Below are 25045 nucleotides of genomic sequence, written 5' to 3' on the forward strand. Positions count from 1 at the left end.
ATGTATAAGCTCCGCTCGGCTCTGCTGTGCTCTGCTCAATGCCGCGCAAATGGCAATTGAAAAAAAAGAAAACATTTAAATTATAATAATTAATTATATCTGGTTTCTATTTTTAGATGTCTGGCAGGTGTCAGCTGTCTATATGTGAGCACAGCTTGGGATTGCTGCGCTCCACGCCTCACTGTGCAAACATGCAGTTAAAAACATAAAATATCATAAGAATGATGTACTATACATTTTACACACTTCACAACATTACAACAGTGGTGGGGAGCATTACAGGGAGCCTCACACTCATCTGCAGCCACAAATAGCTGCTACACCTCTGGGGAATGTTTTTTGCAGAGGGGCAAGCCACCCCCGAACCCAACACCCCTTGCTTATTATATAAACTAACTCTGAGATAGCTCTACAGTGGGACAAAAGCAACCTCCCTGATCTCCAGTGTTTGCAATCTCAAACTGAAACAAAGCCAGTGATGTTTGATCGGCCAGGAAGATTTTTTGGTGCGATGACTGTATCATTCGACTATATCAATGACATCCATGTATGTATAGATATGTGAACACACACAAATGCTGTTGTAGCTTTTATGTTTGCATAACACATTTGATTTAAGTTAATTTTTAATGTACTTCTCACTTTTTTGTCCCTGTTAAAATTTGCACTGCTTGTAGTAACAATGTATCTATTATCAGACTGAGAACCAGTTTACATGCTTAATCATAAGGATGCATATTGCCTTAGGTATATAGTAAAGAAGTTCTTCACAGAAATCTCAGACCGGTTAAAAAACTGACTGATTTTGGTCATCTTCGAGAAATATGTGAACTACTTATAAAATACTGATTTCAGCTTAAAGGGAATATTAAATTACTGCAACACAAGTTTTGTAATCACAGCACATTCTTTGAGTGGTTGTGTAATCCCTTCTAAAAATTTTTGAAAGGTATGTATTTTAAATGGGTGGGACTGTTTAGAAAAAATTGTCAGTAACAATTCCCCACACAGGCTATGCTTTGCAGACATAAAATATACCGATGCTCCTGATTTCTGTCTATACATCACTTTCCACGATGCTTAAATTGTGTTTTAAGAATCAGACTGCCATTCTCTTTGATTTTAAAATATGTCTAGAAGTACTTTAAAACACAGTGCTTAAAGGTTATATAATTTGAGAAATATATGTTTCATTTTGATTTACATTTTGAAAATAGTGTAGAAAATGTTAATGGTTAAGTATCCAGTTACCCTGAAAATGTCAAGGAGTTAAGAAGCAAGTACTAAGGACAGAGATGTAAATAGCACTCTGGACAAAACCAAGCAGTTTGAAATTACATTTATTAACATAATTGAAAATTTTCTTTCCCTGAGAAGTTAATCCCCTGGCCCCAAGCATGAAACTTTACCCACTGTACCCCTGAACTCGATATAACTTCAAGGTCTCAACACAAAAGTCTGACTAATCATACTATTATTGAAATTTGCTTCCCCCAAGTTACTGTCATCCACATTCTTTTTCTAGTTTATGCTTTGACATCACTGCTTCTTAGCTAATTGGCTTATGTACTCCCCATCAGCAGAGTGAAGGTCAAATAGAAAGGATAATCATGAGGCACCCAGCAGGGTGTTTCATGGGTTTTCTTTGCTATCGCCTTAACTTCTCACAGATGCTCAGTGCAAGGGGCTGACAACACTGGTTGCCCCCCCACTTCCACAAGTGACATTGTCAGTAAGCAGCTCTACCCCTTCCATTGAGCTCATAAGGTGATTTTCTTTGCCTGTAACACAGAAACTTATCTTCTGTATGTGCTCTCTGGGTGCCTGCAACTCTGCCCCCATGAGAAGTGAGAGGGTGTGTCCCTTTACTCATCTCCCTCCCTGCTTGGCTCCTTCAGCATCAGGGTCACTAATCAAACTCTGGTTACTTGGGTAAAAGTTAGGGCTCCATCTCTCTGCGCCGAGTCAGACTTTGTTATTTCATTCATTTTTCTACTTTGAAGTCAAAAATCTCCTTGATCTTCTCACGACATTTCAAGGAATATAGCAGGTATAGTTTTAGAATCTTCAACCTGAAACAATGTATTATTTACTTAATGTTAGTAAACAGAGGCAGCACAGAAAATGATACAGGTCATAAACATCTTCATGTTTCTGATAGAATTTACAAACTTGCTTAAGAATTTTCATATTGTGATACTACACTTGTGACTAGTTTAGCCAAAGGAAATCAGCATGTACAACTTTGACATGCTGCATTCATATTGTGTTACATGGGAACAAGCTCATGAAAAGTCAGTTTGTATTTAGGAGCATTTTCCTTTTTTAGGTAATTCACGGAATATCTCCCGAATAAATAATCAGGCTTTGACCATCTCAATCAGCAAATTATCTACTATAAAGCTGTCTCTAAACAGCACCTAAAAACAACTAAAAATATTTTGCCCCCCCCCCCAAGGGCAAGTATACTGACTCTACTGATGCACAACCATGGGAAAAAGAAAAGCACCCTACGAAAGTAAAGATAGCTGCCAGGTAAATAGTGACCTTACTGTCCCTTTGAGATAATAATGATAACTGAAGAAAACTAAAATAAGGGAAACAAAATCACAGAAATAGCAATCAACCAGATTAGAAATCAGCAACATACATGGTAACCAAACTGTAAATATATTTTTTTCCCTTGGTTGCTGAATGCAACAGTCATTTTCACCTGTAACAGCTAAATAGTCTTCAAATGCCTTTTAGCTAAGGAATGTGTCAATGTGTTAAAGGCAGTTAGGTCAAATGCAAATTGACCAAAAGTGTTTAGTGAAAATCACTTTTGGTAATAGTAGAGAATTTTGTTTTTTCCACTGTAGTACAAATTTGTACTAGGTAGATTTAAGTTCAGAGTGTGTGTGTGTGTGTGTGTGTGTGTGTGTGTGTGTGTGTGTGTGTGTGTGTGTGTGTGTGTGTGTGTGTGCATGCGCGTGTGTGTGTGTGTGTGTGTGTGTGTGTGTGTGTGTGTGTGTGTGTGTGTGTGTGTGTGTGTGTGTGTAAGCTCCTCTCATATGGGGGTGCAAGCCCCCTTACAAAAAATTCAGTTCTTTGAATTTTGCTTAAAGTGCTTTTCTCCAGATACTTTCAGACAATTTGTGTTTGAACTGCTGTCCATGTATTGACATGATTCTTATAGTCAGAAGTGCTCATCTACCAATAAAAGATCTACCATTGATGAAAATAACTGTGTACATGTTCTTTTTCTTTCCTGCGTTAAAAAAACAAACAAACAGACAAAAGGATTGTTTAAACAGGATTAAGAACTAAAACAAGGCTGAAGAGAAGAAAACAGGTTTCTAGACCACAGCACCCAAGACTCAACAGTACAAGGAGGGAAAATAACAAAGGAAGCACCATCTCACCCTCAAAATACTCCACCAGTTCTCCAGCAACAAAGGCAAGTGATTAACTTTTTCATGAATCTCTGCTGAAGAATTAGAATCAGCTCATATATTAATTTGTGTTAGATTACTTTGATTGCTCTAAGATAAAGGTTCATTGTTCCTTTTAACATTGCTGCTTTTTCCTTACAATTCGATTACCATACTTTAAACAACTGAAAAAAACACACTAAAACTAATAAACACATTACCATACTCCACATGAGAGGTTCTCCTTGATTGCACTAGGTAAAACCCAAAAAGAACTTGCACGCTGCAGAAAGGACTACTGAATGCATGATTTACTGCAGCGTAATGATGATTTACATGAAAGGCAGATTCAGAAGTGGAATACGTTACTTTACATAGTAGCACTGCAATTGACAGAATAGGCATGCATCATCATCATCATCTTCTTCTGGCTGTTCCCGTTAGGGGTCGCCATAGCGGATCATCTGTTTCCATTTCTTCCTGTCCTCTGCATCATGCTCTTTCACACCAACCGCCTGCATGTCCTCTCTCACCACATCCATAAACCTTATCTTAGGCCTTCCTCTTTTCCTCTTACCTGGCAGCTCCATCCTTAGCATCCGTTTTCCAATATACCCAGCATCCCTTCTCAGCACATGTCCAAAGCAAGACAATCTCGCCTCTCTTGCTTTGTCTCCAAACTGTCCAACCTGAGCTGACTCTTTAATATACTGATTCCTAATCCTGTCCATTCTAGTCACACCCAGTGTAAATCTTAACATCTTTAACTCTGCCACATCCAGATCTGACTCCTGCCTTTTTGTCAATGCCACCATCTCCAACCCATATAACATAGCTGGTCTCACTACCCTCTTGTAGACCTTCCCTTTCACTCTTACTGGTACCAGTCTGTCACAAATCACTCCTGACACTCTTCTCATCCCATTCCACCCTGCCTGTACCCTCTTCTTCACCTCTCTTCCACACTCACCATTACTCTGAACTATTGATCCCAAGTACTTAATCTCATCCACCTTTACCAACTCTACTCCATGCATCCTCACCATTCCTCTACCCTCCCTCTCATTTACACACACATATTCTGTTTTAGCCCTGCTGGCCTTCATTCCTCTCCTCTTTAAAGCATATCTCCACCTCTCCAGGGTCTCCTCAACCTGGTCCCTACTCTCACTACATATCACAATGTCATCTGCAAACATCATAGTCCATGGGGCCTCCTGTCTGATCTCATCTGTCAACCTGTCTATCACCACTGCAAACAAGAAAAGGCTCAGAGCTGATCCTTGATGTAAACCCACCTCCACCTTAAATGTATCTGTCACTCCCACTGCAGTCCTCACCAATGTCTAGGCATGCATCTAAGTATAAATTACATGGATAAGGAGAAGATAAGGGTAACACTGTAATTCAGAATAAAAAAGATATGATACAGTGCATTTTATGAAGGTGTGATACTAGCTACCTATACAGAGTAGGTGCTGCAAATAAGTGAGTGTAGCTGCCAGTCTAGGCCAGTTATGTAAGAATAAAGAAAAATATTCAAGATGTTAAAGAGGACAGCATATATGACAATGACAACAGATATGAATATACTCTCATGTAAAAGTTCCTAGTAATACTTTAGACTAAACATATCACAGATTTACAATAAGAAGTTAGCAACAACCAAACAATACAGTCCAAAATAAGCTAACAAATCCTATAAGAGACAGAACTATGAACAGGTACACATTGTCAAGGCCATGGCTAAGGAAGCTAATTATAATCGGTGCCATTCACAGAGAGGCATGCACATATCATAGTAAGTCCACCTCAGAAGAACAATTGGGAGCAGAACAATAGGAATACTGTTCTGTGAGATATTCAGATATTATGCATTACTAGAAACAACTTAAAACATATTCTGACACATATAGCCATTATTTTGGGCTGTTTTTTAAATGCAGCCAACATATACAGACTTGATATGGAGGATGGAATTCATCAAGCTGATGCCAGGTCAGTTTCCCCTTGCATGTATCTGATGTCACAGAAAATCCCCTACTGGATATGAAGGTTGCTGGCAAATGGCTGTAATGGGTAGAAAAATAGTGTTAAAGAAAAGGTTGATAACAATGGACACCAGATCAAGGTTTGTCTTTCGGTCAGGATCACTAAGCTATTGTTGGGCTCGATCTTCTGGCTGCTTCACTTATCACTATTGATTTCTGAGATCCTTGGCTGATCTGTACCATTAACTGTAGTTCTACCAACATACAAAGAGCATATACACGTCTTGTCATATAAAGCCCTCGCTTTGTCTGTTATATGTTACTCTTTCAATTTTTTTATTATGTATAACCAGCCATGGCCAGCATGTACAGAGACATTTTTGGAGTAGGTAATCTCTGCATAATTAACTCCATAATATAGCACATGTTTAAATGCATTTATTTATTTTGTGGGTAAGTGTCTTTCAATTATGGAGTTCCCCATATGTATGTTCCGCTCTGTCAGTCAATGAATTCTATCTCTACACATGGCATGTAAATTAATATACCACTAAGCAGAGCAGTGTTGTTTTTTGTTACACTAAACTCTGCATCCATCTTAAATATTAAACCAGTATAATTCACACTCTTCAATAAACTTATACAGTGAGCACATTCTGAATCTCACTCATAGAAACAGAGGGTTTCTACATATTTCAGATAAGAGAGCTATGAACACCTGTCTGTCCTTCATGTGATGTCTTGCATCTCTTGTGGCTTGCTTTTGCTAGGACCGTGTGGAGTACTGAGGAACCAAAGTAAGGGACAATGGCAGTTTTCTTAAAATACTCATTAAAGGCAATGACTACCCCAATAGTTTTGGCTAAAACACAAGGGACAGAAAATGTAAAAATAATGATAAAAATAACTTGGTGCAGCATGCTGGTCAAACAGATGAGCTGACCAATGAAGATCAGTGAACAGAGAAAGGACAGTGAAAGGCTAATCAGGAGGATAGAGCTGAGTTCACCATCATTTGCTTTGACAACAGGAGTGTTATGGGATTTCACAACGATAACAAAGACAGTAAGAGCAGGCTAAAGTTTCCCCAGGGGTGCTTCATAAAAAAGGTACTCCAGCTGTTTTGTAATGCACTTGTCTTATTTCACACTGGGCCACTGATCATTTATAGAAATAATACATTGCTAAGGACCAAAGTGAGCAACAAATGAAGTTTACTTAAAATACACAGAAACAAACATTTTAATAGTGCCAAAACAAGCATTTTGTTAATGTTGAGGACAGTTCCAGAGGTATTCATAACATGATTCTGTTGTTGTTTTTAACTTGACCAGTACAAAAATAAAATTTACTCTGATTTTGAAAACATTGCTTCAATTTTACTGATCCAGTTCTTTTGTGCTCTGATCTTCATATAAAGTCCATGGAGAATAATGTAGCCTTTATGTGTACATTTACAAACCAGGAGATCAGCACCACAGGACACAACAGTTGCTACTTCCACAGTCACCAAGTACTACTGATACATATTTTTATCATGTCATTTCTTAAAGACACCTTTTCCCATTAAGTAATCTCTCGTGTTCATTTCAGGCCTAAGCAGAATAATGTAACATTTAGGTACAAATATACAAACCAGAAGACCAGCACCAGAGGACACAATGGCAAACACTTCCACAGCTACCATGTACTTCCCTTGTGTGCTCAGGTAGGCTGGGATGAATGACATCCATACAGAGACAAAAACCAGCATACTGAATGTGATGTATTTAGCCTCATTAAAGCTATCTGGGAGGTTCCTGGACAGAAATGCTACAACAAGGCTTATAGTGGCTAACAGGCCCATATAAGACAGCATACACCAAAATGCTGTGGGTGAGCATTCACTGCATTCTATAATGATCTTCCCTGTTACAGAAGTTGTGTTTTTATCCTGGAATGGAGGGCAGATAATTATCCAAATAGTACATAATAGAACTTGGATAAGTGTACACAGTGTAACTAAAGATTTTGGCAGCCTGGGGCCAGCATACTTTCTCAGACTGCTGTTTGGTTTGCTAGCATTAAAGGCAATGACTACCACTACAGTTTTGGCTAAAACACAAGAGACAGAAAATGTAAAAATAATGCTAAAAATAATTTGGCGCAGCATACAAGTCAAATGGATGGGCTGACCAATGAAGATCAGTGAACAGAGAAAGCACAGTGTTAGGCTAATCAAGAGGACATAGCTCAGTTCACGGTTGTTTGCTTTGACAACAGGAGTGTTATGGGACTTCACAAAGATAACAAAGACAATAATAGCAGTCAGAGCCATGACTATAGGAACTGTGGCTAACGTTTCCCCAAGGGGCTCTTCGTAAGAAAGGTACTCCAGCTGTTTCTTAATGCACTTGTCTTGTTTCACATTGGGCCACTGATCACTGGGACACTTAAGGCAAGAAACAGAATCTACAAAAGAAGAAAAGGCAATACTAAGTTTATATTTCTCACAGTAATGTTATACCATGCTGTTAAATTTCATAACATTGTTCAAAATAACAGTGTCATACTGAAGGTTCATTTTGAAAAAAAAAAGTTAATGCAGACTATGTGTTATGGAAGCAGTACACTTTAAGAATTAAACCAAGGGCAAAAATACTCAGATCTTTGCCCATCCAGTTCTATATCTGCAGGCATCACTTTAATGCTGATATATGAGCAGGCTGAATGGATATACAAGTATTACTGATAGAAGCATCTCCAGTTCTGTCAGTTTGACTCATAAAACTGTTAGGTAGCTCTTCAGCTATATCCATAATATCCTAGTTTCCACATTTTATACCTCCTCTTTAGTCCATCATTGCACTTGTGACATCTAGAACATATGCTAGACTAATACCATCTTCCCTATTCAGAGATGGACTGCAGAGTCATGAATAAGGGTAATCTGATGGTTAGGTGATATTATCTGTGCCACAGAACTTCAAGGTCTGGGATTCATTCCTTGCTTCTTATAACTTAACTGTAAATGTGAAGTTTGCATATTCTGAATGGACTTTATTTGGGTACTTTAATTTCCTCCCATTTCACAGTATCACATACATTTTATTGTTTATAGATAAAACTGTGAAGGTATATATTAGTGCTGGGCATTTCCAAAAAAAGCCAGTATAAAAGCCTTCATTCTCATTTAACAAAATTTTAAATGAATGAAGTACATTGTGTGATTTTTCTGAGATGATTTTCCCAACTATTCATCATCCTTTGGAGCGTTTCTTACCTATTTTACTTCTAAGTTCTCTAACACCAACAGCATCCAGACTCACTATTTTTTCATACCTTACCACCTGTCTTCATTCTCATGTCCTTCTTTTTAGAGCAGTGACCCTTCCCTTTTAATCAGATTACTCGATATATCACCATGTATTCCTCGCCTTCCACTAAACTGTACCATTGACAGAAAGGCATGTATAAAGCAGGATGCACTTAGCTGTTCAGAATACTTTGTGTGGTAGCCTTATAATGGGGTAGTGTACCCTTCTCTGCTCCCATTTCTGTATCCACTCTGATACAACTTTCTAGTCTCCTAATTCTAGTAATTTGTTCACTGTGTTTGGAGTTATTCTTCAGATGTATGATGATATGTTGTTTCCTTCTCAGGTTTGGTCAGCAGGGTACCTTCCAAGTAATATTTCTCCAGATGATTTGTCTTCGTAAAATTCCATTCTTTTCTTTTTCTCAGATGAAATGCTAACTTTCACAAATTAGCCCATACCAAGGGTTTCTCCAGCTACTCCTCAAATGGTATCTCCCTGAATAAAAATCCAGGCTTTCTGTCAGTAGTATGAAACCTATAATAGAGAGTACCATACATCTGAAGAATATGGTGGGATTTTCAGGCAATTACAGAGAATACTGTGATGTGCTTAAATATCATTAAAAAAAGCTTTTATTTATTTTATTTTATTTTATTTTACATTTGTTGACCTGGCTAGTCTAGCTGGATATATGTCCATTTTCAATAGAGGCCCGGGGAGAAAAGCTCCACACATTTCAAATAAAGTTCACATCTACAGAAATACATATTTAGAATGCAAATACATTTTCTGTAAAGAAAAGAGAAATAATATGAGGTTGAAAATTTATAAAGTACATATAAAGAATGCTACACATATTTGACTAGACTTAGTATAATTAAATGAAGTTACATTTAATTGTTGATAAATAATAATAGCTAAGAAAAGAAAAGAAAATATAGTATAGATGTAGATAAGAAAGGAAGATAAAGGAAAGTGAAATGGAGAAGTAGTTAAGTAACACATCTAGAAGTAATATGTGACATGTTTTAGAGAATCACGTAATAAGTAAGACTATGATAGAGAGGAAGCATAGTAGTAGTTAAGATGAAATAGTTTCAGAGATGAGAAGCATAGTAGTTGTTAAGATGAAATCGTTTCAGAGATGAGAAGCATAGTAGTAGTTAAGATGAAATAGTTTCAGAGATGAGAAGGTAGGGTGATTCAAGTAATAAGGGATAAGTTGGTCAGTCAGGTTTAGAACAGGGGCACATCCAATGTGCTTTCAGGAAGAGTTTAAGTTTATTTTTAAACAGAGTAATACAGGGAACTGTGGTAAGTTCAGAGGGAAGTAGGTTCCAGGTTTTTCCAATAGAATTAGAAAAAAGAGAGTCTCCAGCTCTATTGTTTGATTTATTGACATATGCACGATATTTTTGTGAAGATCTTAGGGATTTCAGGTTATCATAGGGATGAATAAGGTTAGATAGGATGGGTGTTTTGGCAGGTTGATAAAGAATTTTGTGGACGATGGCCAGTTGATTAAATTTCAGCTGCTGCTGTAGTTCAAGCCACCCTAGATGCTTTAGATTAATACAGTGGTGTGTTCTGTATGGGTTGCCTGTGGCAAATCTGGCAATGCTATTATAGGAGTTTTCTAGTTTCTTAAGGTTATTTTTTGACAGATTGGTAAATATGGGTGAGGCATAAAGAAGGGTAGAGATTAGATGGGTGTGGGCAATAGTTATTCTAGTTGCAGGAGTGAGGAAGGATTTGATCCTATAAAGAGAGCCTATTTTTTTATTAGTAGTTTTCAGAATGTTGTTGATATGGGCATCAAAGTTTAGGTTATTGCCTATGGTGATACCTAGTAGTTTGGTAGTTAGATCTTGGGATATGAGTGTACCATCATTGGATGATACAGTGAAGTCTATTGGGGGAGATTTACTGGTAGGTGTAAAAAGGAGAAGTTTAGTTTTTTTAGGGTTTAATAGGAGACAGTGTTTTGTAAACCATATTTCTACAGAGTTAAATATGTCTTGAGAAAGGGAGTGAAGTTCTGATACAGATGTGGCTGAGCATATAAGTGTGGAGTCATCCGCGTATTGTATACATGTAGCTTGGGGAACTACTTGGTGAAGGTCATTGATGAATATAGAAAACAGGAGAGGGCCCAGTATGGAGCCTTGAGGAACACCAATATTAACAGGTAGATGGGTAGAAAGAACGTTGTTCCAGAGCACAGCTTGATGTCTGTTATTTAAGTAGGAATGGAACCATTTTATAGCTAGTGGATCAAGAGACAAAGATTTGAGAATGTTTATGAGTATAGTGTGATTTACCATGTCGAAAGCCTTGGAGAGGTCTATGAAAAGTGCAGAGGAGAGCTTGTTAAGATTATGGTTGTTATTGATAGTGTCACTAAAGGAAAGGAGGGCAGTAGTTGTGCTATGGGAAGGTCGAAACCCATGCTGGGAGTTGGAAAGCAGGTTATTATGGAGAAGGTGGTCAAGCAATTGCCTGTGGGTACATCTTTCCATGATCTTAGATAAAGGAGAGAGTAGGGCTATGGGACAATAGTTGGAGAGTTCAGTGGAGTCTCCCCCTTTATGAAGGGGAATAATATGAGAGACTTTCCAACATTTGGGGATATATCCTTCAGAGATGGTTCTATTGATGAGAATGGAGATGGGGTAAGCAATAGATTTGGCTGCTATCTGTAGGTATTCTGAGGGTAGTCGGTCAGCAGAAAGAGTGCATGGTTTCAGTTTTTAGATAAGGGTGAGAATAAATGCTATGGGGACAGGTTGGAAGAGAAATGGGGGAGGTGGGTTGGAGTCAAAATTAGATGTTGTTATGTTTTGAGGAGAGAGCTGAGAGGCAAGAGTTTGAATTGCTTTGGTGAAAAAGGTGTTAAAGGCGTTAGCAGTTTGTTTAGGATTGTCTTTGTCAGTGCCTAGAGGGTTAGGTGTGATAGATTGACTTGGATGTAATAATTGATTAATACTTGACCAGAACTTTTGAGGTTTATTCTGGTGGGTCTGCTGAAATTGTAGGTAATAGTTTTTTTTTTTAATCAAACTATATAGTTTTTTTTTGTTTCATTTCTCAGTTGTTTGTAGTTTTGGAGATCAGCATGGTTTTTAGTTAAGCGTGATTTATTCCAGTATTTATTTCTGAAATGGATTTTTTGCTTGGTTTCCTTAGTAAGGCATGGAGCAGATTTAGTTCTTATCCTGACAGAGAGGGTAGGAGCATGGTGGTTGAGTATGTTTAGGAAATGAGTATTAAAGTAATCAACAGCTTCATCAAGAGAAAGGCGTTTTAAGGGGGACCAATTACATGCTTTAAGTTCACTTAGGAATAGATCTAAGTTGAATTATTTCTTAGTTCTAATTGCCCTAAATATGGGTTGAATGGGTGGATTGGTTTTGAGCCTGATAATCTAGGTTAGTGAGTGGTTGCTTATGTCATCAGGGAGGGTTCCGGCTTCATAAGTCTGGGGTTGATTATTAATAAGTATCCAATCTAAGGTGCTTTCTTTCTTATTATTCTTGTTTATTCTAGTAGGGGAGGTAATAGTTTGGGTAAACCCATAGAGATTAATATGGTTTGTGGGGCAGTTGTTATTGCAAACATTCCAATCAATGTTAAAATCACCTAGGATTATGGTTTCTTGGGGAAGGTTTAGAGATAACCAACAAAGGATGTTTTCAATGGTAGTGATGTTATTACCTGGAGGAACATAGCTGCAAATAATATAGATAGATTTGACTGGGTTTAGCTGAAACTTGGTAATAAGTATCTCAGCATTTGAGTCTTGAGGAGGTTTTTGGTTAAAGATGGTTATTTGAAAATCAGATTTGAATAGAACAGCTACTCCACCACCTTTCTTGGTTACACGGTCAAGACGTATGATGTTGCAACCAGGTGGTAAAATTTCATTGTCTTTTGTTACTGGTTTTAACCAAGTTTCTCTTAGCCAAATAATATCAAATGAGTAGAGTTCCAAGAGAGCATGGAGTTGTGTTATTTTATTATTGCTAGGTGTGTTGAGGTGAGCTATTAAGAGTGAGTTTGGAGTTTTTTTAAGTGGGTGAATGGTAGAGGGGGTTGGGTTAACGAGTTGAATGGTAATGGAGGTGTTTGGGCCTGGGTTTGGATGAATGTCTCCATCCTTTAGGGAGTGGAGTAGTGTTAGATATTGATTATTAGTGTATTTACTGAGAAGAAATGGATACCTTCTGGAATTAGGGAAGTTATATCTAATGTGTGCTGTCCTATGGTATTTAAGTAATAGATAGTTGGGTATGGATGTAATGTTGAAATGGTCAGTGTGAGAGGCTAGTGAAGAAGAGGTAGATTGTTTAGTAGGGTATAGCAAGTTTGTATATACTGGGTGCTCATAGGAGGTTAACAGGTAGGCAAGAGTTAATGGAGGTAGAAGTGTAAGTATGAGTAACATTTGTAAGTGGATTATGGTGGAGGGTTTATTTATAGACATGGTAGATATAAATTATAACTATAGGTGCAGTAGTAAAATTGGTGGGGTCAGGAAAGGTAAAAGAGAGAGATGGGAGAGAGGAAGTTGTTGAGAAAAAAAGGTGGGAAAATAGAGAAGATTATGTGATGGAAGTGTGACTGTGACAGCTGAAATGGAGAAGGGATGTGGTTTGATAGGTATAAGGTTAGGACCTCTGGGGGTGGGTGGAATTTTGGGGTAGGGCAGGAGAGCGGAGTGAGCCCACAGGGCAAACAGAGCGGGTTAGAGCAAGTAAAAGATGAGATCCTAGAGACAATCAGAAAGCTACCAATTGTAGAGGAGCTCTAGGTAATTCCAGGTGAGTGGGAAGTATTAGTACAATAATTAGTTAATAGGGGATAGTAGAGAGGGGAAAGGGAATATAGCTAACAGAGGGGGTAGTAATAGAAAAGAGGAGAAAAATGAAGAGAAAATAAGAAGTAATGAGGGATACAATACTAGTGAAGAGAAAATGGATTTTAAGAAGCCTAGTTAAGGGTCCCACCTGGTGGACAACAGCTTGAATTACAGCTAGTTGGCAAAGTAGAAATAAAGAAGAAAAAGTAGGTCAATTAATAGAACCAAGACTAGATGGGTTAAAAGTAATTTGAGAGTTAGAACTGGCTGCTGGGAACCTGGCTCAGGAGGGAGACTTATAACATACACTACTTGTTTTTATGTCTTAAAGAACAATTCTGTACACAGTTTTATCAGGGGGTCAACATACTTTCTTTTACTCCTTAGTAGGGAGGGATTTAGAGCACAGGACAAAGGATTCTTAGGGATGCAGATGAGATGGAAGTCTTTAGTGACCAGGCAGGTAGATTCCCAAGTTCTTAAGGCAGAGAGGAGGTTGAGAGCTATGAAGGTTAGAGAAGGAAAATAACAGTTAGGTGAATGGCCAACAGCAATTTCAGAGTACAGTGTCCAGTATAAGTACAGCCAAAGCTTGATATGCAGAAAGATCTTTCATTTTACTGATATGATTATATGCAAAATTCACCACCTTGAGGTATTTTGGTGGTTTGAAGTTGAAGAATCCATTTATCTCATTATGTGACACATCAAGTTCTATAAGGTATGGCATACAGCTAATGCAAGACAAATCTTGTATTTTATTATGTGGAATTACCAACTTCTGTAAGTAAGTATATTCAGAAAGTACGGATATATTGCTCAAATCGCATTACGGCAAGAAAAGATGACTATAGACCTGTTCATTTCCAGTAGCCGTGTGACTCAATGTGGACAACCCACTGGATATAATTTCTTCTGTCAGCACACCATCAAACTGCTTCTGTGCAGCGCAGTCTCGATCCCGAAGCCGATCGATTTTGCTTGGGAATTTTGTCCCTTATCATTTACTGTTGTTTGTAATGTGCCCCTCCCCCACACACACACTCAAGCACCTGCATAATTTAGAATAAGGGGAATACTCCTAAATACCACATCTTTACCCTTAGTGTACTTACCTTATTTGTACTTGCAGTTGTGTCTGCAGAATTCTAAAAGATATTTTGAGCTATTTACTCAGATATGCTACTGGTAATGTAAGGTCATGCACATATAGGGCCTAGTAACAAGTCTGATGCAGAACCTACTCTCAGAAAGATATTCTGTAAGTGACTATTTGAGTGGTCCCAATAAAGGAAACTTACACTACATAGTCCTGGGCTGAATTTACAAATATCTATGAAATCATCAATATTTGCTAATGTGTTCTTTTGTTATATATGCATGGGAAGCCTACTGCATAAATAAAAGATTTGTAGGTTTAGAATACTACCACACTAGTAGGTCTTATTTATGTGCTGATGATGGTTATGGTCCTCGGGGCATGTTCCCATCATGCCACTAGTCTTACATAAATGAGGGAGATCAAGAAGGGGCAGAGAGTTTGATAGTGTGGAAAGCTAGGAAGAGATTGACTTGAAGGAGTCTGTATGAGATGGAATATAGTGAGAAGGCCTTTATGCAACTGGATTAGTTATAGTTAAATAGTTTTCTCAGCTAAGAATCTTTGGTGTCTCTCTAGATGGGCAAGATAATTCAGAGAGGTATATAGCAAAGGGGGTATTTCATTGGATAATAGATCTGATGATGGATGTACAGAGAGGAATTATATTTGGAAATTAATTGTGGCAAGTAGAATGACTGACTGTGATGATTTTAAAGGGTAAGTGGTTCTTAACAGGTCATCCATTAGGGAAAATTTGTTTCCAATCAAACTGCACTTTCTTTTTTTTCGAATTAGACCAGGTGTTAGCCTGATAAAGACCTTGCTGGAGAATGTGAGTATTTGTTTGGCAGCATGCAGCAGTACTTTGTTTGCAGTTATCAGCAAATGTAGTTAGGCTTACCCTTATGTCTTACACATTGACATCAAGAAATAGATGCCAAAGGGGGGGGGGGGAGCAAAATATCATTACAAAATTAAACAAGGAACACTGAAAATGATGAAACTGTGACAGCAATAAAGAAAAGACATTTGTAGTTTTCACAGGCATGTCGATGTTCTGGAATACTGATAGTTTATTGTGCCATTTTCTTACCACTCTGATTAGAAAATTCTCCTTGGGAGCAAATGATGCAAATAAAACAGCAGATTGGTTGACTTGGTTGAGGTGCTTTTCTGTAACCTGCCGGGCAGCTGTTACTGCAGCGAGACTGAGGTATCTAAGTATTAGAAAAAAAAATGATTAGGTCACTTCCTGGGTTAGAATTTCAGATTGCTAAAAGTAGACCTGGAATGGAAAAAGCTAAGAAAATTAATTCTGGGATTCATAAGAACTAGCAAATAAGAGATGATGAGGCATCATAAATAGATAGATAACAGAACATGTCAGGCTTGTTAATTCAGCACAAATATTATATAAAGGAGTGAATTCAGCCAGTAGCACTATCACTGCACATGGGGAATGCGGTATTAGAAAAAAAAATATTTCAGCATAGGTGAATGACGTTAACACATTAGTAAAGTCTTTCATTGCTGCACTTGAAAATATGCATTTCTTACTTCAAGTTACAGCAGCTGCAAATTGATTATATTGTATTTTATTACTATGTATTATTGATTATGTTAGTTATTTGGGCTGGACTCCCCAACAGACACACACACACACACACACACACACACACACACACACACACACACACACACACACACACACACACACACACACACACATGCGTGCGCATGCACCTACACGCACACACAGAGGGATTGCACCACATAAATGTGACATTTTATATTTTTCTCTGACTCTATACGTCAGGGAACTGCAATGTCTGGCATGCTTCACTTTTTTATTAGTCATAAATATGGCTCATTTGCCTATTTTCAGGAAATAATGACAAACATACTGTCCCAGTAACTGACATAATTTTACACTGTTTGAGGAACAGTGACAGAACCCGAAGCATTCAATGAGATAGACAGCATGAACTAGAAACAATGGGAATACAAAAACTGTTTTTCTAAAAACAGCAGTAGCAAGAAATACAGAAACAGAAAACATTCTTACTGAATATCTTTAATATGACAGAGGGAGAATTAGACAACACAATTTGCGGTTGGTATTTTACTCAGTCTTAGTATAATTCGAAAACTGACTTTACTAAATATATTTATAAGACATATATGCAAATTTTTGCACAGATGCACTGGTATACATTTTTCATCATGTAACAGTTATAATAGTATCAGTAAATATACCAACAATGCTATATTACTATGTAAGATATTGCCCCAGAAGTCAATGAAACTGAAACTTTATTTACAGATACAAATATATATATACTCAAAAAGTTGATTTCTGTAATGTTTATACCATGTTAATGAATTTAGAAGCTCCTTTCTTAATTTGATTAAATGGTCTGAAAAACTGATGCGTATCACTTAATCATAGAAATAAGAAAAGAGATCAGACTAAGGCTTCACTGAACTCAAACCTAGAAGTCAGGATGATAAGAATGGATAAAGAATTCAATGTTCACTTATTATAGCTCCCTGAAGGACTAGTGTCTTGTATCCTAACCAAAAGTGCTACAGTATAAGACAGCCATGGGAAATACATACTGAAATGGGAGTAGCTGATTGGGTTTACTTGATTTCCAGTTAAATTTATGAATAAGCACTCTTGGTAGTAAAATTACAGAACTGTTTGGGTAAGAAAGTATCCTCTTAAATCCAAGGTTCCATATATATGTATGCATGTATGTGAATATATATATATATATATATATATATATATATATTATATTATATATTTATCATACATATATTTTAGTGCTTTTCATAGGCTGATGAGTTAGTGGTAGTATAGTTGTCTTTGTGAGCTATTTTAAGCCTAACTAATTTCCATTTTAATGGTGAGAATCAAACTCTGTACCTTGTGTCTGTGAGGTAAACACCTTAATCATTATACCATCATCCCCCCCAACTGTTGACTATTAATTTGTGTTTACTAAGTTTCAAACCAACAGGCCTGACATCATTAGCTGGAAGAGTCAAAGAAGATACTGAAGAAAAGTTTAGTAGGTTTAACTAAATGTCCAACATGAGTCTTATTTTTATTACTGGATAGTGCTGAAGCTTGACAAAGAACTGGTTGGTGCTGCAGAACTTGAGCTTGCTAAAGTACCTGAGTCAGTATACAGAAAGAATGATAAGCCAGCTGAAGGGAGATGAAGTGGAATAGAAGTTAATTAAATGTGGAAAAGGGTTAACAGTTTGCAATCATTTAGAAGCAGTGTTTCAAGGAAACCAGGATGATTATGGGGTTCTCCTGACAATGGTTTGGGAAGAATGCTGTTTGTATTTTTCAATGAAACATCACAAAAGGTAACGAGAAAACGCTCAAACTATCTGATGATAATACTAAGATAGAAGATGTGGTGGAGTTTTAGACAGAGATCTAAAAAGACTGGAATTATGTGTGAAAATGTGTTGTTGGACTGTGAAACCCAAAGTGCCTTTTGTGAAGATGTGGAATGACAAATGTCCCAAGACATGGAGCATACAACTGGTAATGAAAGATGCTACTTGAACAAATAGGATAGACCAGATAGGCAGCATGTTTTTATTTTCTACTATCTTATCTATATAACGAAATGTAAGTTTTAACACAGCAGCTCAACCAAGACAAATACATATATAATTAAAGTAATTGGGAAATCATTTTTAATTTGCATAAGTGCCAGTTAATTGGTAACTGTCAAGGCATTAAATTGACTAAATTATATGAGAAAAAGGATAGTAGAAGAAACTTTACAAGGACACTACTTTGAAACATTTAATGGTATAGGAAAAGCCCAAAATCAGTCCTACAGAAGAATACCTTTAAATGACATTTGTTTGTTTGACTAAGATGCTTTCAGGAACAACTCAGATAAAACCAGAAGAAATAATTGGCACAGAAGAAGAAGGGCCTTGTAAATTATGCCATGGTTTTTGGACCTCCAAACTATTTATATTATTTAAGGATTAGGTGGGATTAAGCCAACAGAATAAGAGGTATTACGAGCTTTCAGTCAAGACTGAATCACAGAAGTGAGTTTCACACATTTCTCTGCAAAGGGTCATGGCTGCATGAACCATATCTCCTTTTCACATCTGGAAGACAACCCTAAAATAAATATTCAAATTAGAAAAAGTAGGTATAATAAAACAGTGACTCATCCAATTCCTTATGTATCACTAATAGCTCCTATGCCAAAACCAAAGAACCAAGAAAAGATTCCCATCTCTGTTTATATGAGTACAGCAAACATATATTTCTAGAAACACACCATTGACACTAACTTTTGTTGACATGGTACATGATATTCTACATCTAGGGACCAGAATAAATATGCTATTATACAATGACCCCCCCATTAATATTCCAAAACGTGTACGCTGATTGGCCAGCATGCTCGTTGTAAATCCCACAATATACCAATGGAAAAAGATCCGGTCGCCTGGACTTTTTTCCGTTGGCATAAAGTGTCCAAAACCTTTTATTTTTTTAATAAAGAAAAAAAAAGAAAAAACGGAGCAATGGAGACTTTCTTTTCTCCATTGATTCAGTTTCAAAGCATTGATGTACTGGGTATGCATAGGAACACAAGTCCCATACCCATGAGCAGTTCATCAACACAAGGAAGCAGTATACTACTACCGGCGGAAGAACAGTAATGCGCTGTTATACAAAGACATTATTTAAGAAAAGTATTTTTTTTTTCTTAAATAATGTCATTGTATAATAGCAATAACCAACTTTGTGGTTGTGGTATATTGAAATTTACCCATGGTTGGCTTTATTTAATCACTCGGGCTTCACCCTCATGATTAAACCACGCCAACCAAGGGTAAATCTTCAATATACCACTCCACATCATTGGTTATTGCTTAAGTAATGCAGCATATCCTATGCTCAATAACTTAGGTTTCCTGTTAAAGTTTATCTAAATTCAAATATGATAAAATGCATCTGAGAATTCATCCAGTAATTCTATTTCATCTGTTGGGGAGAGTGTTTTCAATTCTTTTGATTTAAATTCCTTTCCTACTTCTAATATACCACCCCAACCTTTCTGTGGATGGATGCAATACGAATTTTCCTACCCTTCCATGGAGATCAGAGAAGTTAGAGAACCCAAATGAATAAAACAGCTTTCCCAGCAAACACCAAACCAAAAACAAACCAGTAACAATGGCAGCCACTCCACTCCAGTACTCCAGTACAGTTCAAAGGACTCCGTTTATTTAACCAGTTATAAAAACATACAAAAAAGATTAAGGATTAAGCACTTTCATCCATCCCTTGTGGACTTCTTCAGAATAAAAAAAAATTGATTTTCCACTTTATATACACAAGGTCACATCACAGTGTTGATAATTAGACATGAATTAAAGAAACAAATCCCCTTAGAACACATCCACATCCATTCAAAAATCATGAATCGATTGAAGAAACAAAATGCAATAAACTGTCTACCCAGTCCGAGTTAAAACAATGATTACATAGCTTATAAACATATTATTGGAAACAATGCTAACTACGTACAACCTTTTCAGCTTTTCTTTGTATAACATAAATAAAACCGTTACTTCAAAACATAAAAGTTACTTCAGCCTTTCATTAATTAAAAACCCTATTATTGAGAAGCATCATTTAGACCTAAGATAGTGAAGAAAAACATTTTAAAAAAACTTGTTAAAAGAGTTTTATTAAAAAACATGACACAGGCTTTAAAAACTATTAGCTCTAAATACCAACAAACGATACATAGATATATTTATTCCTGGAGGATAACTGGCATTTAACTTGATTTGCCATTTCACTTCCCACTTAATCCTTAATCTTTTGTTCTATGTTTTTATAACTGGTTTAATAAATGGAGTCCTTTGAAATGCACTGATGTACTAAAATTGAGTGGTTGCCAGTGTTTCTAGTTTGTTTTTGGTATGGAGGTTAGAGAACCATAATAAGACCTACCAGAATTGCCATTTCTTTTCAACATCCACCCACCTTTTCACCTGGATTGGGTGGAGGGGAAAGAGCAGGATCAGAAAAAAGGCAACTGGAATGGAAGAGATCTCAATCCTCAGAACAATGGGTCATTTTAACATCATCTGACTCTGATAATATGTCTTCCCACGATGTCAAATGTTATACAGAGTTTTTAATATTTTTAACTATACTGGGATTCCTGTCAGACTTTTCAGATTTATTGTTAGAAGTAAAACTATTTACCAGGAAGCTCAATTTTCAACTTACTCCATACAATCCAAAAGAATCTATTAATTTTAATTTTCTCTTTAAAAAGAAAAGTGTTTCCGATCCTCCTCATAATTCTACTTTACTTATTTTCGAAAGAAGTTCTAAAGAGATTTTTATACTTTACAAAAGTCTCATTTTCAGTGATATCAGAATTAATGTAGGAAGACTGTGCTACCCTATAAGGTTTAAGAAATGATCTTACTTTGTGGGTGATAGTACCTGATAAAAGTAGATTGCACTTGCCAGATCATTAGTGTGTTACAGGATGCCAACAATTATGATACAGTTTCTAAAAATGAGATTTTTATAGCATACAAAAAGATTGATTTGCTTTTAGAGAACTCCTTGAAGCAAGGCGTAATCCGAGTGAATACATACAAATTTTTATACATGAAGAACCCTTTAATACCAGCAGCTTTTGATATTCCTAAGGTTGACAGGACCATCTATAACACACCATACAGGCTAACAGTTGCCATACAGGGTTCCAAGACATACCTCCTCATGGTCTTTGTAGATCACATTTTAAAAAATTCTCTTTGTCTTGCGGGTCACATAATTAAAGATCTGGGAGACTTTTTGACAAAGCAGTATTATTATTGTCATTACAGTGATGAATGTATTTTTTATCGGTTGCTGTGACTGATTTGTTTACTAGTATACTGCATAAAATTAGGTTAGAATTTTTTCATACTGCTATAGCTGAATTATCTTCACTTGATGATTCTCTCATTAATTTGGTTATAAAATTTATGGAATTTATCCTATATAACGACTTCATATTTTTTGAAGGAGAATCTTTTCAACAGGTTCATGGGGTAGCTATGGGAGCGGCTTGTGCTCCTATTTATGCCAACTTGGTTATGTACACCTGGGAGAAACCCTATATTCTGGATGCAATGTACCAGGATTGTTGGTGGATTTATTTACATTACCTAGATATTATGTTTATTTTTTGGGTGCCACCTAGTGACAGGATCTCAAATTTCATTCTATATATAAATCACACTACCACATTGTTAAATTTTATACATCAACAATTTATTGATTCTATTAAATATTTAGATGTCACAGTCTGCAAGGATAAATCAAAGGGATGTTCTGAGTCTGCTGTTTACAGGAAACCCACCTTTTCCAACACTTATTAAGTTTCAATCGCTGTCACCCCTGGTTTTACATTAAAAACATTTAGTGTACAATTACTTAAAATTGCCTGAATGAGTTCTAACTTTGATATATTTAATTCAGAATGTGACAACATAGTTAATATAATCATGGAAAGGGGGTATCCACTTAAATTGTTGATTACATTACAGGACAAAGTATCTAAAGGTTGGGGTACTAAATATCACCCATTGTTTGGCACTGATTGTAGGGTTGCTTACTGCAAGCCTCTTCAACTGAGCAGATGGATAAGGGAGGATTTACCAACTCTTTTGTTATTAAATATAATTTGGATTTATGGTTTGTCAAAGATATTATGTATAAGAACTGGAACATCATTAAAGTTGATGATGTTTGTTTGTGTTTGTGTCTTTCGGCTTTTCCGGGTTAGGGGCCGCCACAGCGGAATTCCGGTCTGCTAATGATTGGCAGTAGAGTTTTATGTGCTGGCTTGATGATATATTCAAAACTTTAGGGGAAGTTCCCAAATTTGTTTATACGGCAGCTAGAAATTTTAAAAACTTGTTTGAGTACAAAAAAAAAAAAAAAACTACTGGCATGAGGAGACATGTTCCTTTGAGTTAGAACAAAATTATATTAATTTATACACTCACTATTATCCTAAGATAAAATGGGTCTATGTCATATAATAGAACTTCCAAAATTTTGAACACCATATGTTCGCACTTTGAAGTTCGAAATATGACAACATCGAAACCTCAGAACAACAAAGTTTTTCCCAGGGAAAAAATTTGCTGTTCCAAAAAACACACACACAACACAGGCACACCAAAAACCTAATAAACCTACACTATACCTTACATACACAACTGTCTATTGACTAACCTTAACCCAAACCCTAACCCTAAGGTCCGTCACTATCGCACACTTACCTTACCCGCACCCTAACCCTAAAGTCCGTCACTATCGCACACTTACCTTTCCCGCACCCTAGCCCTAAAGTCCGTCACTATCATACACTTACCTTACCTGTACCCTAACCTTAAAGTCCGTCACTATCGCACACTTACCTTACCCGTGCCCTAACCCTAAAGTCCGTCACTTTCGCACACTTACCTTACCTGCACCCTAACCCCAACGTCCATTACACTCGCAGACTTACTTTAACCCGATCTGTAACTTTTGTACCACAGTACAAAAAATGTCAAAACTGCAGAAACAGCCAAATGAATTATTTCCCTGGGAAAGAACTCGAATTTCCACAGCTTTGACATTTCTATTTTTTGAACTTCTCCATTCGAACTTTCAGTATTCGACATTCTAAACGGTCGATTAAATAACAGGTACCCGATAAATCTTGCTAATTGTAATTGTGTTACCAAATGAGTAAGTTATGTTGCTCTGTGTTCTAGTTGTCCAAGTTTTTACATCAAGAAGACTGAGAGACTATTTCAATAAAAGAATTTAAGAATATAATTATGATATTCTTAAATGTAATTCTAATAACTCTTTATACAGACATACATAGAGTTGTCCTGATTTTATCAAATTTCTGTTTGGTTTATTATAAGTTGTCCCATATAATGAGCAAGGGGGTCCCTAGGAAATGTAAGTTTAATACTTAGATTGAGATCTTCAGTTATCTCAAGACTCAATGAACAGTTTTCAATTCTCCCTGTATTAAAATTAAGAGCTGCTAAATTATGAATGTTTTACCTGCAATTAATCAGTAGTTGTATTTTTCCATTCTTGTATATATCTTACAATTTTCAAAAATTTGCTTTTTGATTTTTTGGCAATGGATTAATGCTGGTATGTTAGTGTGGGAATGATTTCCTAAGTATGTTTTTAAATACATTTCTAAATATATACGATTATGGTGTATGCTTTTTAAACAAAGTCTTTCTATTAAGAGTTTTTTATCACATGATCAATTAGTTTTTTCTATTCAAATCTTGCTTTCTATTGATAAACTGGTTCTGATATAGTCCTGCTTCAGGGACAAAAGTACTAAACCAGAGTTATTGTTTTTGAAATTTTCACTATATTAAATTTGTTTTAAATGTTTTTATATGTTTCCATTTGTTTTTACTCTATTGATGTGTTGTTATATTGGTGTTAAATGGTACTGGTTTTCAACACTACATGAGCCTTTTTGCAGTTGTGTTTCCTAGTTTTGGTTTGGCTGCACATTCATATACCCTGTTTTTTTGTTCTTTGTTTCATTGCAGATGTAGTACTTAAATTCTGTGAATACGTTTTGTTAAAGAAATAAAACATTTTAGACAATTATTTATATAACTCAGGAAATATACTGTTGTCATCTAGAACTTTATTACAACCCTCAACAAGTACTCCCTTCTTCCAGAAGAGCAAAAAATGCTAGGCAGGGCATAGCCATGTGGGTACCCAGCCTGTTTTCAAGTTTATTCTTGAAGGAGGCAGAAGCTGCCACTCTGCTTAAAGTGCAGAGGTAATTTGTTACTGAGACATTAACTTAATTATTAATGTGATTCAGTGCTGTGCAGAGCATAAGAGACTAGGAAATGCATTACTGCCTAATTGCACTAGTGAGCTTACCTAGAGGCAGTGCTGGATACTGAGCATATGATTAAAAAATAATTAAAACAAATGCTTGCTATAGATACTTCCTGCAATCATGTTAGAGGAATTGATTGTTTCTAAAATGGAATGTTTTTCATTTGGCTATGAATTATTCTTATTAGTAAGAAAAGAGCCAGTATACGCACGCACATCTTTTCAGGGTAATTCTGGAGAACTGGTTTGGTTAAGAGACTTGATCAAAGTTAAACTGTTTAGAGATAAAAACTTAGGCAGTAAGATAAAGTTCATTAGCTATGCAGAGCAACAGCCTTCAGCACTCACCAGTATAAGTCTGACTAAAAGTAAAGTAAACAAAATTACATGTAATGATATATGTTAAAAAATG

The sequence above is a fragment of the Protopterus annectens genome, chromosome 6.part0, assembly GCF_019279795.1.
Source record: "Protopterus annectens isolate FY-2018-M chromosome 6.part0, PAN1.0, whole genome shotgun sequence".
NCBI lineage: Eukaryota > Metazoa > Chordata > Ceratodontiformes > Protopteridae > Protopterus > Protopterus annectens.